At 41.5% G+C, this 13,883-nt stretch overlaps 1 protein-coding gene across 1 annotated transcript in view; it reads right to left on the bottom strand.

Moving 5' to 3' along the window:
- Niban1 (niban apoptosis regulator 1) overlaps window positions 1-13,883 on the bottom strand; it is a 171,400-nt gene that overhangs the window by 131,667 nt on the left and 25,850 nt on the right. The gene's annotated exons all lie outside the window — the stretch shown is intronic.

Genomic DNA, 13,883 nt, shown 5'->3' with positions numbered 1-13,883 from the left:
GCAGAGAAGGAAGGGTTGGGGGCTATGGTGGACGTGTGGACTACTGCTCAGATGCAAGGGAACATGAGCATTGATCAGCACAAAGCTTTAGGATGGATTTGGGAGTACCCTACAAAGCATTCTGAAAAACTTTTCATGTCCCCTTAATTCTGCTTAGCCCACAAATGCCTCTTTGAAAGCAACTCAGGACAAAGGTTGCAGGGCTTCAGATGTGAGAGAGACTGGTGTGATGGTTAGTTTTGATTGTGAACTTGCCGTAGTCTAGAATCACCTGAGAAGACCCTCAATAGAGAACAACATCTAGATAAGCTGGCCTGTGGGCATGCCTGTGAGGGATTTTTCTTAATTAGATTAATACAGGAAGAGAGGTCCACACTGAATGTGGGCAGTGCCATTCCCTATGCTTGTATTCAGGACTATGCAAACGTAGAGGGGGTTGAGCACAAGTAACTATTCATGCGTTTATTTTCTCTGTACTCTTGACTGTGGATGTGACTAGCCACCTCATGTCCCTCCTTTGACTTAGTTGCAATGATAACTATGACCTGGACTTGTAGCTAAATAAAACCTTTTGAAGTTGCTTTTTGTCGTGGGGATCTCATCACAAGGACAGACAGGAACAAGGTCACTCAGCTACTGTTGACTCCCACCTACGCCTGTGACTGACACACAAATAGAAACGCTTAGTCTACTTAAAGGTTTGCACTTCTGCTAAACTGATTGAATCACATGAGCTTGACGTCCAATCCTATCCAAATACAACTGTGTTCCCAGAGTCCATCCCCAGGGAGTGAAAGGCGGTAGAGTGTATACTCTAAGGAAATGCAAGTATGCTCTGCCTGGATCTATGGCGGGGCTGGCATCTGAGGAAGAAAGACACGAGAGCTCACAAATTCCAACAGTCCAGAGAAAGATACTCTTCCTCTTTGATATACTGAAAAGTAAAAGCTGAGAGCTTTCCAGGAGACGTGGCAAGGAAGAGCCATCAAAAGGGCCTCCTCACTTCTGGGCCTCATGTTAACCAAAAAGGCAGAACATCCCTAATTTGAAAATGTAAAACCCAAATGCTCCAAAATTCAAAACTCTGTGAGCATCAATATGACCACAAGTAGAAAATTCTACACATGAAAACTGTTTGGGCAAAATTAATGAAAATATTATTCCTTTGCTCTGGAAGTCAGCCATATAAGCCAGAATCACTGGGATAAAAATTCAGGTAACAGCATATTTAATTCAAGGGGTAACCTATTCTTCACATTTTCCATATTTGGTGACAGCTGTCACTCTGGTTTGTGTCTTACTCCACTCTGCCTCAGTCTTCATGTTATCTCTGTGTGTGCACCACTTGGGTACAGGTCAGTCCACCTTCCTCTACCTTTCTCTTCTCAGGATTCATGTGGTTATGTAAATAACCTCATTGCAAGGCTTGGTTTAGTTTGTTATGGTTTCTGGAGCCTTGATTGCATGTAACCCAGGCTGGCCTGGAACTCCTTTTTAGCTAAGGATGACCCAAACTTCTCTACTCCTCCTGCCTCTACTTCTCAATACATGAGCATGCTAATTACTATACCCAACTCTCATATCAAGATCTTGAATAAGATCTGGAAAATATTTTTTTTTCCAAATAAGGTAATGTTGGAAGAATCTAGGAACTGAGACCATCTTTGGTCTATTATATCAGAACAACACTCATGCCCACTGTGAATATTAAGAATATTCTCAAATAAAGAAACCAAGGTTCTCAGATAGAGCTATGGAGTGAATACTACACCTCATCTCCCTCTCTCTTCCCCTCTCTCTGTTCATAGGAATGTTTATCTAAGGAATAAGCCATATTCCTCCAAGAAAGCAAAGTGTTAAGTAATACAAACATCCAGAAGCGATCTAATAAAAGTACCTTGCTCTTTGCTCTGATTTCCTTTAAGTAACTAACATTAAAATCGCTCTTAACGTGGTTCTGGAGGTCACACAACATTCATTGTCCCATTTCTGCTTAAGAAAGTCCCTCTTCCTCTGTTCCTTCACACAAAGAAAAGGCCAAGGTGTATTCGTCCCTTGCAAATGGGTAGTGTTTGTACGTTGTTTGGTTTGCCCATTGGTGACATCAATAAATATTGCTTAACTCTTCTCATGAGCTAGACACCATACTAATCGATGGCGATGTAAAAAAAGGAGGGGTGGGTCTATGAGAATAGGGTAAATGGAGACCAAAGAAGCCATGGCACGCCATGGTAAAAGAAACATGGTGCTGTGGAAGCTGACGCATATGAGCAAGGTGATGAGGTGTGAGCACCAGCTCTTGAATAAGGAAGCATGTGCTCCCACCCCCAGCTTACCATTTCTTACTGTGTGATCTTTGAAATATTAAGCTCTTTGAGCTTCATTTTTCTCTTACCTGTAAAGTAGAGCCAAAGACTGCTCACTCTAAACAGCTACTGCGAGAACTAAGCAATAGGATATACTACATATATGGTGTTGACATTACAAATACTAGGAGCATCTAATGCTGCAGGAGGGCCAGAGGCAGCATGATAGTGAAAAAGAGCAGGAACTCAAATGCTTCAAGTATGTACATGCTTGTGTGCAGTCTGGAATGGTGTGATTGAGAGAGTCAAGAGATGAGGCTAAGGTTGCCCCATTCTGTAGGATGATGAGGATGATTTCTAATGGGGAAATCACAAACTCAAATTTTACAGGCATATATATGAAAGATGGCTTGGGGATCTCTCTCTCTCTCTCTCTCTCTCTCTCTCTCTCTCACACACACACACACACATACACACACACACACACACACACACATGAGTGTTAGGATAGTCAATCGTGCAATAACCCTAGTAAAAGGATGTTATTTAGCTCAAAGTTGGACAGTGACATTCTGACATTAGAATTTCCTTTGTAGTGGTGGGTTGTCTGGAGCAGAGGGAGGAGATGGGATGGCCTAAAATGTCTCATGTTGTAGCTGATTAAAAGCAGCTAAGAGAATCAGTTCCACCCCCTCTCTCCTCTTTCTCCCCCTTTGTCTATATGATTTTTCTTTCTTTCTAATCAAAACCAATCTTTTCTTGTAAATGTAAAAAGAAAGCCAAGCTGAGACACAAATAGTAATGCATGTGGGACATATTTTTCAGCTTTCAGGGGTTGTTCAGACATCATGAAGCTACTGTAAAAGTATTTAAATTCTGCTAGCCTCTTACATTTAAAAAATGTAACAATTATGATAGATTTCTCAAGTTAAGGTACACTTCTTGCCAATAAGAAATTATAGAATATCAACAGGACTTAGATGTCAATACACACACAGTGTTTAATAAACACAGAGTTTTGGGTTCTGCCCCGTACTCATGAACAGCATCCCCAGGCCAGTAGTTAAACAGCATCTTTAAGAGCCAGCTGAAGAAGTTTTATCACTGCTTGGGTAAGTCCCATTATTGAACAACCATTGGCTAATTTGCTTCTGAAGCAAATTGATTGCCAGTTCACCCAGGAAGAATTATATGCTGTTTGGACTTTATGAGAAGTTTGCCTGTCTCCTGCAGACTAACATCGTTCAACATGCTAGGCAAGTGTTGAGCTCTCATTATATGCAGTGGAACTAGATGCTACAGAACTCTAAAGAAGGGTTCGGTACAAAGGCGAAGTTTGTCCAGGGCAGAATAAACTGGACACCATTTTTAAGTGCTATTAAAAGGCTCAGAGTTCAGAGGAGAGTTGCAGTCCTAGGAGAGTAACAGAACGCAAACACAGAAGGAGAAAAAAAAGTCTTAGGCAGACAGACTGATGGAAAAAAAAAAGCAGAGAGGTAACAGAGTCAAGACCGGTTCCTTTCCTGTCTGCTCCCGGAAGAGCACGAGCCTCTCACCCAGACTCCTGTGCCTACAATAAGTCACCTCCTTCCAGGTTCTCCTGGCTTCTTCTCCAGACTGGTTTCAATCAAAGCTTGCTGCCCTGGAAGCTTTCTCCATCCTTTTACAGAGAATTTAAAGTTTTCTTTTGGAGAATTCACATAATCCCTGGGGGCATATTTTAAATATATCTGTTGTGTTAGTGATAGATGCACAAAGCCATGGGCTAGATCTCTAGCACAAAGTAAATCCAAGTTTATTAGTGGACTCCCACCATCCCAGCACCTGGGAAGCGTGGGAAGTTTGCACCCAGCTTAGGCTATATGGAACTCTGTCTTGAAATACAAGATAAAATATATCTATCACAGAATAACTGATAAAAGTTACTTATCTTTCTATTTCTAGACTTGGCATAGCACTTGGAAGATGCTGAATCAACTAAAATTGGTTGGAAGTATCTTGGAGGGGGAAATATTAGGAGAAGATATGTCCAATGGGTAAATGGTTGGGGTTTTTTGGTTTTGGTTTGTTTGTTTGTTTGTTTTTAAGTTAGGTTCAGAAGAAAATTGTGCAAGAGTAAGCTGTGAAAGTCGAATGCACAGTGGGATCTCAGGAGTGTGACTAAAAGGACAGACATATGGACAAGAAGGGAATGATGGGGCCAACAATAGCCTCATGCTTCCTGATCTGGAGAAGGAAAACTGGGAAGAGAAAGATGAAGGAAAACCGAGCGTCACAGGAAGTGAGGGCTTAGGGTGAAGGCTTGTCTTCTCCAGCACCACAAGTACCAGAGAGAAAAAGGAAGAAGTCGGAGAAAAGAGATTTCATGAACAGAAGCCATTGGTAATATGATAACCAAAGGACAGAGCCAGGAACAGAGTGGTGGGCAGATCAATGAAAATAAACAATATAACACTCTCATCTGGACAAAATGTAAAGATTGGTGATGAAAGAGCATGGAAGTCATGGGTGGTCCTCTGGAAGGTAATGGCTCAGAAGAGCAAGAGAGGGGGTCTCTGGCAGTGGAGCAGAGACTGAGATGAAGATACACAGAGATGTGAGGGAAACAGTCCCTTCCCATCAGGAGGAAACACGAAGCAGCAGAACCTCCAGATGCAAAAGAGAGGAGATGACGAGGATCTGCACTGATTAGCATATGGACAGCGTAAGAAGCAGGGGCTGTTTACAGGCAGTGCTAGCAAGAGAGCATGGGCAGCCAAGACCCCAGAAGTGTGGCTGGACCCCAAGGCTGGCCAAGAGTCTCCCATCCACAACCTGGTTTTTGAAGAAATGAGTGATCATATTAAAAAGATATATTTTAGGGAAAAAAAGTCCTCAAATTACTTTAGCAGACCCAGCCACCACTCAGAGCTCTTTAATTTCTTCAAATTGTGTAAAACCACAAACTCCTCTCACAGTGCTCAGAATATGGCTTTAAAATATAGGAAAGAAAGGAATTTCTGGTTGGTTGTTTTAAAATGCTTTTCTGCTGAAAGCACAGTGATTAGTTTATGCTGTTGTGATTAGCATAAATTAGCATAGCCTCATTTATTTTAGTAGGGACCTAGAGAGAGGACTCCCTATTGACTTTAAAATTCTGTGACAATAATGCAATTTCTTATTAACATATAAGGCAGGTCATTAACAAACAAGTTAAACAAAGCTTATATAGTAATTTAATGTTTCTCATCCTATGAGGAAAAACACTCAGGCATCATCACATGTTACTAGACAAAATCATCTTTATAAAAATGTGACAGGCCTTTCCTACATATATAAAGAAGGAATACCGAAATCTCCAACCCTCTGCCACTCATTCTGTGAGAGATGGACTGAAAGGGGACTTCCTTCATCCCTCAGCAGGCTGAAGAGTAATATAAGTGCACACACAGCAGAAAAGGCATCCAAACACCCTTCAGAGGAGTCTTCTGTCTCCAGATGGCTGTTTTCTGGTTCTCATTATGGGAAACCCCAATACAGAGTTTATCAATATGACATCACTTAATGATGATACTCAAACCACTCAGGAATTCAGTACAATGAAGGAGGAAGGGAAAGGGAGAAGCTGGGGCTTTTATAAAGGAGGAAAAAAAACAAACAAACTAAATCCACTGGAAGGTATTTGCTACTTCTCCAGTCCCAGCTCTTCTAAATTAGGAAACCTACATGTCTAAAATGTTAACACTTTCTCTTAAAGAGTCTGGAAGAGAGTCCATGGGCTTCATGGATTCAGATCCCAAGGAGGAGGGTTACATAGAAATATGACATATCCTTTTCTACTAGTTGCTTTACTCTGGTTACTAAAGATTATGCTAAATGATACTACAGATGGACCTGTTGCACACACTCCTTAAGTATACCGAGGGATATGGCTACAAGTCAGTTGAGCATCACCTCAGCTACTCAGATAAATAGAGGAGACCATATTTGCCTGAACTGGCAACAAATTCCTGAGCCACTCATTCCGTAATCCTGACCCCAATCACCTAAAGTGGTCCCTGCAGTCGTGTGGAAGTATGTTTCATCACAGACTATATCTCTAGGCCCTGGATAGATAGACGAGGACATCAGTAAGGAATGGCAGCTCTGTAGCCGAATGTTTTAAAGTTGTTTCCAAGTTGATGGATTTGACTTCTCTGCTAGAAGCACAGAGTACAGGTGCATATCTGACAAGCAGATGTCCCCAGCTCCCAAGAGAGGACAGAAGCTTTTAATCCAAGAAAGATGTGGAGACACCATCTAAACAAGTGATGGCAAAACAGAGGAGATGCTCCAGTGCAACTCCTGCAGCTCACAGCTGAATGAAAGCAATGGTAATGAATGCACAGTATCACAGTGGACCCCACAAGAATATAAAAGACCAACTCAGTAGAACAACTTTTAAAGCTCACTAGGGTCTGGAGCTATTCATACATCCAAACTACTGAGTGTAGAATAATTTCTGAGGAAGCCTGGAAAGATAATAATGAAAACTGGGTAGACCAAGAAATACAGAGAACAGAATAACAACTATAACTTCTACTTCCTATATGCACAAAAGTGATTTTTAAAGTCCTTCCAGATGTTTCTATCTTAAAAAGAAGAGATGCATGAGGTACATTATAAAGTTAAAAAAAAATAGCTTTAGAGCAAACCTCTATCATTACAGGGAATTATTATGAAACTGACAGGAGCCTTGAATTTCATCATCTGTTTGTAGATGATCTTTATAAGCATATTTAATGGAGAACCTGAATCTCAGATATATGCCAATAGTCATTTTCAGAGGAAAATGGTTTCTCTATTGGCTGTCTGCTGATGTGCCTGATGGGCAGCTCACATTCAACACAGGGATAATGACTGGTGAGAACTAGCCCTCCTCACCTTGACCCCAACTTTGTGCACTGGCTTATCATTAGTCACGCAGGGTATGAAAATGGCACCCTCCACAAGACTTGAAAATCAATGTTATTCTGAAAAATCTTCAACATGAACAAGACAATGCTATTTGTGAAAATAGAGCATCACCAAGCACATAAGCAAAGTGTTTTGCTTATTTTGGAAAGTGATTTATCATAATCTAAGGAAATGGGTTATGAGTTTTCGCTTGTGAGCTACTTTATTAGACTGATGAAAGCACTGGATTCAGGGGGTGGGGGGAGGGATGTGTTAAAGCCATAAAACCTGTTACATCAAATCTCCAAGATGCAATGACTTAGATGACTATGTTGAGTTCTTCTAAAGCTAACAAGACTGACTGGTGTTCTCAGCTACAAGTTAGAAGAAGATGAGTCTCACTGGAAGCCTGTTGTTATCATTTGAATTTTAAATATCCACCAAACTTCTAAAAGCTCACATTGGAGGCTTGGTACCCCACCTGATGGTCTACTGTAGTAGTTCTCAACCTGTGGATCGCAAGCCCTTTGGAGTTCGAACAACCCTTTCACAAGTTGCTGCAAAGAGGTGAATGGAAAATAGGATGTCATTTCCTTGCTTGATGCTATTGGGCAATTCTCTGGTGAACTTTAGATAGGGAAGTACATCCCACAAGGGCAGTGAGAGAGCTTCAAGAATATTAGTTTGATTTTAAGTTGAATTTCAACATAGCAATGATCATATACAGTCATAAGGTCAGTTACCATGAAAGTCATGTCTTGAGGAAAAGAATAGTATAAGTGAACCCCTGAGATTACTATAAGGGAAATTATACTCTAGGATTGGGGGTTGTAATGGTTTGAATAGGTTGCCCACAGGGAATGGCACTATTAGGATGTGTGACCTTGTTGGAGAAAGCATGTCACTGTGAGTGTGGGCTTGGAGGTCTCCTAAGCTCCGCCCAATGTGGAATCAGAGTCTCTTCCCAGATGCCTGCAGAAGACAGTCCCCCTCTGCTATGGATAGAGATGTAGAACTCTTGGTTCCTCCAACTACATGCCTGCCTGCACACCACCATGCTTGCCGCCGTGTTGTAATAGACTAAACCTCTGAAACTGTAAGCCAGCCGCAATTAAATGCTTGCCTTTAGAAGAGTTGCCTTGGTCATGGTGTCTCTTCACAGCATCAGAACCTAAGTATGCCAGGGAGTCTTAGCAGTTAAATAAAAGCAGTACAAAGCACGCGAACTTGAGAAATAGATCATAAATACAGCCTCCTAATGAGTACTGGGATTTGGTTATACACAGAATATCGTGCACAAGCCGAGATATAGGTCACCCGGTGAAGGTCCATGCACTTTGGTGGTAAGGATGATGGAGAGGCATTCAGATGAGGATTAAGTGAGCAAAACCAGAAAACATACTATTGATGAAATAGATATGAACCAACCTACGGCCAAATGGAAGAAGTGGGTGATGTGTTACTAAGTAAACAGTGCTGGTACAGAAGCAGGAAGCAGTATGATGGCAAACCTCAGTTACATCTGATTGCATTCTCCAAACCAAAGACAGAAAGTCTGGCAAAGTTAATGCTTGGGCTGAATGGCAACTTTGTTTCTTCAGAGAGGAAGTAACCAAGGGAACTACAACTTGGAGAGAAAAAAAAAAAAACAGTTCTGGAAACTTGGGTGAAATCATTGACAGCATAGCCATTGCCGAACCATCTTAAATTCCTAGCATCCCCACAATGATGTTCACTACCTTTGCCAAACATACTCCCTAATGCCCAAAGAACAAAGAGGCAGTTTAACTTGCTATTCTCCAAGATCTCTATTCCATCTGCAGGTAACATGTTCATTAACTCCCGGTAGTATTTCCTTCCAACCTATGCCAGTCCTGGACACAGCAGATACATTGTTTACACTAAATATTTCAAGCTGAATAAATATTAGTGCAAAAAGAAAAGAGACATTATGAATTAAACATTTCACGGTTTGATAGTTACTGGAAAAAAAAAACCCTGCTATTAAGTTGTGTATAGGCAAAACAGCGGATAGGTTGTTTGAAAACTTAAAATCTGCAAAGAATACAGATACTGGTAGGGTCTGTTGCCACATTTCTTAATGAAGTCTTGTCAAACTTTTTTTAAAAAGTGTAGATCAAAAGTTGACTATGTTCCAGTGGATGGCCTTGTACACACTCATGTATGGGCAGCACTAATTGAACATAGTAGATTATTTTTACAAGGAGGAAGAAAGGAAAGATGACAAAAAAAAAGGTTTTATCTGTGAGGAGCTAGAAGAACTGGGATTGAATATAATCAAAATATGTTGTTTGCAGGTATAGATTGAAGATAACATTTCAAACCTTACAACTCTGTTCCAGCAACAGCACAAAAAGGCTTCTATCTTAATATTTTTACTATCCAGGTAGGTCAGGGTTGCCAGCGTGATAGTAAAGCTGCAGCTTCCAGAAAGCAGGTGTCAAATGGCCACTGTCACCTGGCTGCCTTCTTGGGTGCAGTTGCTGACTGTGATTCTACAGTGTCAACAGCCGAGGCTCAGGGCAACAGACTCCCAATGTGGCCTCTGCTTTCAAATAGGCTGAGATAGAATAGACAAACAAAGTTCTCCTTGGAAGCAAATAAAAAAGTCGAGGACTCTCCAAAAATGCGTCAGATAGATTGACAGCTACAACTCATAAAGGTCACAAAAGGGGGTTGGGGGTAAGAGCACTGTCTGGTCTTCCAGACCAGGGTTCAATTCCCAGTATCCATATGGCAGCTCATAACCATCTGTAACCCCATTTCCAAAGGATCTGAAGCCTGCTTCTGATCTCGACTGGCACCAGGAACGCACATGGTACCTAGGCATACAAGCAGCAGAACACCTATACATATAAAATAAAAGTAAATAAACCTTTAGAAAACACACACAAAAGAACCGTCTGTGAGGTGACACAGTGGGGATGGAAGAACAGGACTGCTCGTTCTGTCACTGATGGAAGCTGAAACCAGTAAACCTAATGAGTAGAATGGAGAACAGTTATGAGTGTAGGAAGAGGGTGGAAGGGACAGAGAGTGTGGATGCAGGGGTGGGAGCAGGGGTGGGATGTGGGAGCAACAGCCAGGGCATGCTGTATGCACATGTGGGAATAACACTCCAAATCCCATGAACTCATCCAGTTACTATGTGATAATGAAAATAAATAAAAAGTACACTGGGAAAAACAATTATAGTCTAGTGTGCTAAAGAAACTTACTAATAAGATTTGCTAAGCTGCTGTCAAATAAAAGACACATTGGGAGAGTTGAATGATTGAGTTCAAATCTGATTCCCCAACAGATGAAAAAGGAACAAATGGAGAACTACATGTAATGGACTTAAGCCTTGGGCTTATTTTTAATGCCAGGAAAGATTAAGGAATGGGTCGGTGCTAATGCGTGGTTTGAAATTTCAGGATTTAAAGAAATAGATCATTCTTTCTAAGCTAACAGTTGCTATCAAATTTATTAGAGAAATAATAGAGACATTTAGCTTAAAAGCAGCAAGGAAGCCAGAGTGCCTGCTACTGGGTGGACCACCAGCTCTGTACTCTCCAGTCTTCTTTTAAAGGAATCTGGCTTAACCTGGCTTAACCGGAGGAAGAAGAAATTGTCTAAAAGGAACAGAGTTCAAAGCAAGTCCCTGTCTGTTGGATCCCCTGATTACCAACCAAAGCCCCTGAGATATGGGTTAAAGTGTGGCAACCTTTGGAGCCCAAGGCGTTGCAGAATAAAGAGGTCTACCCTGCCTTTAAACACCATAGGAAGAACACTGATCTCTTCCACTCCAAACAGGCAACTCCCATGAAATTTGTAAGAGAGACTACTAGGCTACTAGAGGCTGGGAAGTTATGATTTACTGGCTTTAGAGTTTGGATTTATGGATTGCTATGATTTGGGTATGGTTTGAATGTGTCCCCAAAGGCTCACAAGGGAATTTGGTCCCCACTGTGACAGTGTCAAAAGGCAATGAAACCTTTAGAAGGAGGAGTCTAACATGAGGTAATTAGCTGGTTAGGGTTATAAGCCTCAGAAATGATTAATGCTCTGTCTGCATGTGCTGTGACTACTGTGTGTCATCTAGCTTGAGGTCCTTACCAAAGCCAAACAGATGTGGCTGCTTAAATTTGGACTTTCCAACACTGTGAGCTCCATAAATCTCTCTTCTTTATATACTGCATGGCTTCAGGTATTTTGTTATAACAACAGAAAATGGGCAAAGACAAGCCTGATGAAAAGGTGGGCATGGACACTATAAATGGTTCTACAATGTTATGAATTCATTGAATGCCACTGAATTGCACACATACAGATCATTAAAATAAAAAAATACTGTGCCGTGTATGTTTTACCACAGCAATAAAACAAAAAGGCCTGCTTTTTTTTTTTTTACCAGAAACCATGCAGACTTAGATTTGAATTACATATTGTGACCATTTGGGCTATCTTCCTACACAGACCGGGCCCTTGGTACTGACTAGGGGCTAATGACGAGAGCAGACAAGCCTGGGCAAAACAGGGTTTGAGAAGACTTGGCACGGGAGCCAAGTCTGAGACAAGTGACAAGAGTGGGAACTTGGAAGAATTCAGCCCTGGCATAACTCACTGACAAAATAACTTCCTAAATATGGATTGACTGGCTTTAGGAGATGAGTGTCCCTACTACTGGGGACATGGGAAACTGCTCATGCCTTTGCTAAGAGCATTTGCTAATGGGGCAACTTTTAATGACCTTTAAACGCCCTTCTAAAACGGCAAGCAGGTGCCATTTATTCCTCTACCATGATCTCCTAGAACCACAAGTCATCTTCACAAATGTCCCCACTAATAAAGTTGAAAAACAAGGGAGATAGAAAGGATTTAGCTGCTCCATCTGCTCTTGGAGCCGCACAGTGTGACAAAAGGAAAGATCCTCAGTGGTGAGCACTGTCAAGGATGACGAGGATGGCATGAGCACTGTCAAGGATGACGAGGATGGCATGAGCACTGTCAAGGATGATAAGGATGGCAGTCATCTGCCTGCAAATACATGTGACTGGTGAGAATCCTTCAGTTATCCCAAAAGGACCACTTGGGTACAATTCTATCTCAGGGAGATCTAAATGTCTGGGGAGATGGATCAGTCAGGAAAGTGATGCTCTGCAAACATAAGGAGCTGAGGTAGATTCCCCACATCCCATGTAAAACAGACAAACAAAAAGCAACAACAAACCAACAAAACATAGGGCACAATCCCATAACCCCAGCCTTGGGGGGAGGGAGGGCGGGTCCCTGGGGCTCATTGGTCATTAAGCTCCTAACCCCCTCGCTCCAGACCAGTGACAAACCCTGCCAAACAGAGAAGCATGGTGGACAGAATCTGAGGAACTCTATTTAAGGTAGTCCTCTGGCCTCCACAGTACATGACCAGGACTGTAACTCCAGCACTCTGAGTCCGAGTCAGGAAAACAGCTGGGAGTCCAAGGTCAGCCTGAGCCACACAGTGAGTTCTAGGCCAGCTTGAACCAAGAGTGAGACTCTGTCTCTAAAAATTAAAATAAGGGCTGGAGAGATGGCTCAGCGGTTAAGAGCACTGACTGCTCTTCTGAAGGTCCCAAGTTCAAATCCCAGCAACCACATGGTGGCTCACAACCATCCATAATGAGATCTGACTCCCTCTTCTGGTGTGTCTGAAAACAGCTACAGTATACTTATATATAATAAATAAATCCATTTAAAAAAACTAAAATAAAACTGTTTACAATATTGAAAATGTTCTGAATGTCCAACAAGAGAACAATGGTTAACCAAATTATAGGATATATATATATGTGCATACTAGTTTTCTCCTTGGCCAGTAATGCTTAGGCATGCCGGGGCTGAAGCAATGTTTCAGCAGTTAGTTGTCACTGCTCTTGAAGAGACAGAGTTCAGTTCCAACACCGGGTGAGGTGACTCACAACTGCCTGTAGCTCCGGCTCCACGGAGATCTAGCTTCTACAGCACTGCATACTCACAGGTAGAAACCCACACACAAACACACACACAAGCACATAACTTAAAATAACAGCCATGGCTATTGAGAGACCCCGTCTTACATATATATATATATATATATATATATATATATATATATATGTATGTATATATATGTGTGTGTATATATGTGTGTATATATATATATACATATATATATATATATATATATATATATATATATATATATATATATATATATATATATATATATATAAAACACAGCCTGGCAGTGGTAGTGCAGCACCTTTATTCCCAGTACAAGGGAGGCAGAGGCAGGTGGATCACTGAGCTAGAGGCTAGCCTGGTTTACAGAGAGTCCCAGGACAGTCAGGGATACATAAAGAAATCTGGTCTCAAACAAGTATTAGAAGAGAGCTCAGCAATAAAGAAGGAACTCATATGTCATATAACTATGGTGTATATAGATTTGAATACAAACTATGATCCAAATTTTTATGTTATGTATGGGAATATAGAAATGCATATGAAACAGGAGAGAGAGAGGTATAAAGAGAGGGAAGGAGGGCTGGCGAGATGGCTCAGCGGGTAAGAGCACTGACTGCTCTTCCAAAGGTCCTGAGTTCAGATCCCAGCAACCACATGGTGGCTCTCAACCACCCGTAA

The sequence above is a fragment of the Mastomys coucha genome, unplaced genomic scaffold (genome assembly GCF_008632895.1).
Source record: "Mastomys coucha isolate ucsf_1 unplaced genomic scaffold, UCSF_Mcou_1 pScaffold1, whole genome shotgun sequence".
Taxonomy (NCBI): domain Eukaryota; kingdom Metazoa; phylum Chordata; class Mammalia; order Rodentia; family Muridae; genus Mastomys; species Mastomys coucha.
Note: the sequence above shows the minus strand (reverse complement) of the source record. Positions and strands in the feature narration are given on the sequence as shown.